This window comes from Dromiciops gliroides, chromosome 1 (assembly GCF_019393635.1).
Source record: "Dromiciops gliroides isolate mDroGli1 chromosome 1, mDroGli1.pri, whole genome shotgun sequence".
NCBI lineage: Eukaryota > Metazoa > Chordata > Mammalia > Microbiotheria > Microbiotheriidae > Dromiciops > Dromiciops gliroides.
In genome coordinates, this window is record NC_057861.1 from 217,511,743 (window position 1) to 217,513,760 (window position 2,018).

The 2,018-nt window shown below is 37.2% G+C and overlaps 1 non-coding gene across 1 annotated transcript; it reads left to right on the plus strand.

Annotated features, from left to right (window-relative positions):
* The first annotated feature begins 1,566 nt into the window (after positions 1–1,566).
* LOC122737570 lies at positions 1,567–1,673 on the plus strand. The gene has a single exon (XR_006354396.1). It is a non-coding gene; the product is annotated as a U6 spliceosomal RNA (small nuclear RNA).
* Positions 1,674–2,018: the final 345 nt, after the last annotated feature.

Sequence of the window (2,018 nt, forward strand, 5' to 3'; positions counted from 1 at the left end):
AGAATGTGTTTGTTTTTGTAAAACAAGGAGGTGAATGCAGATGGCAAGGGCCAGAGGCTGACACAGAGAAACCTTTACTTTTTTCCATTTCAAATATAGTACTCTCTGGTCCATGGTTCTTAGCATTGCAGAGCTTTAAAGGGGAGCTCATTCCAGGTACAGATTCCTCTTTGTGGAACATTGGCTGACAATGAAAGATAATCAAAGTCAAAGGGCTTTGCTGCATTTGCAGATTGTAGTCCTGTAGGAATTTTAACAGGTACTCTGTCTAGTAAGGAATCTCCATTCTTTCCCTAATTCAGTGAATCACAAGAAATGGGTCGATATGAGTGGTGATGTTGTTTAATAAGATGGTAATAAATGGTGGCTTGTACTTTGCATACAGGATCAGATGTTCAGACAATTCTCCATCCTCATCTTGTTCCTTAGTGAATTCAATGGCTTTCTCAACATGTAATACCTGAACAATCATCGTCAGGGTATTGCAGCTCTTATCTGTTCTGCTCAGAAGATGACTATCTCTTCCACAAAATTTCTCCAATGGCAGACCTTCAGAGCCTTTTACAGTGAAGTGAGGGTTATACTAGAGAAATGGGAGCAGGTTCAGGAAACTGGATCAACATAAATGCTAATCCACTTTTCATTGAAGTATTGTCCTTTATGATGGTCTCACTCTGAAAAAGTTTATGTAAATCTACAAGATGCAGGTTAAGCCTGTTTTCTCTTATTCCTCCACAATGGAAACTATATCTTCATTGTCCAAAATAATGTCAATACCATTCTTTGAAAGATTTCATCTTTCACAGAATTGAAAAGATTCTACTAGTAGATGGATTGCCAGACCAATGTTATAAAAGCCTTAAGGTGTCCTGTTTCTTTAAATTTGTAAACTCCATGTTCTCAAAGAACTGCACTTTTCCTAAGAACTTTCAGACATTTGCATGCTGCCATGTCATGCTTTCCTTTCTCTGCCAGGCTATTTATAAAGGCCAGGCCTATATCCAGAATCGTGTGTCTTTAATATTCATTTGGTTAATTTCAGCAGCCATCAAAGCTGCTGCTTTTCTCCTTTCTGAGGAGGCAGTGAATGTGATATCTAGGTGCATTAGGAAAAGCTTTATGAAGAAAGGGACACTTCAGTTAGCCTGTAACAAAAGAGGTTGATTTCAACAGACAGAAATAAGAAAGGAGTCCATTCTAGGAATGAAGCCTATGCAAATACACAGAAGGGAGACAAGGCACGATAGAGGACAGGATAACATCAGGGAATTGTAAGTAGCCCAATATGGCTGGAACAAGGAGTGAGTAAAAAGCAATAATGTGAAATAGGTTAGAAAGATAAATTAAAGTCTTAGTATGGAAGGTTTTGAATGACAAGATATAGGTTTTTGCATTTTATCCTCTAAGAAATAGGGAGATAGTGAATACCTCTGAGCAAGGGAGTCACATGGTATATCAAAATAGATAGATAGATAGAGATATCTATGGGTATTGATATCCATAGCTTGCTCTCTCTCTCTCTCTCTAAATATAAACACAATAACACTTCTGTTATACATATATGTAGTGGTCGCTTTGGCAGCACATATACTAAAATTGGAATGATACAGAGAAGATTAGCATGGCCTCTGTGCAAGGATGACATGCAAATTCGTAAAGCGTTCAATATACATATATGTATGTGTTTGAATACATATATTTGTATTCATTTATATTATATATTTGCACACATTCATATGTGTATTGCAAATATGCATATATGTATAAATGTATCGGTAAGATAACTTGGGCAGCTATGTGAAGGATAAGTTGGCATGAGGAGAGTTGAGGAATAAAGGACCCGAAAGGGTAAGAATTTTTAATGAAAGGACAGATCAAGGAAGACTCCAGGGCAAACATGACTTTCACTGGGCCATAAAGTATAACTAGTATTCTAACAGAAATACCCCTTTGAGTGAAGTGTAGTACACATGGAAAGTAGCAATATGATGTAAAACCAATAAGATAGCATAGCCCCC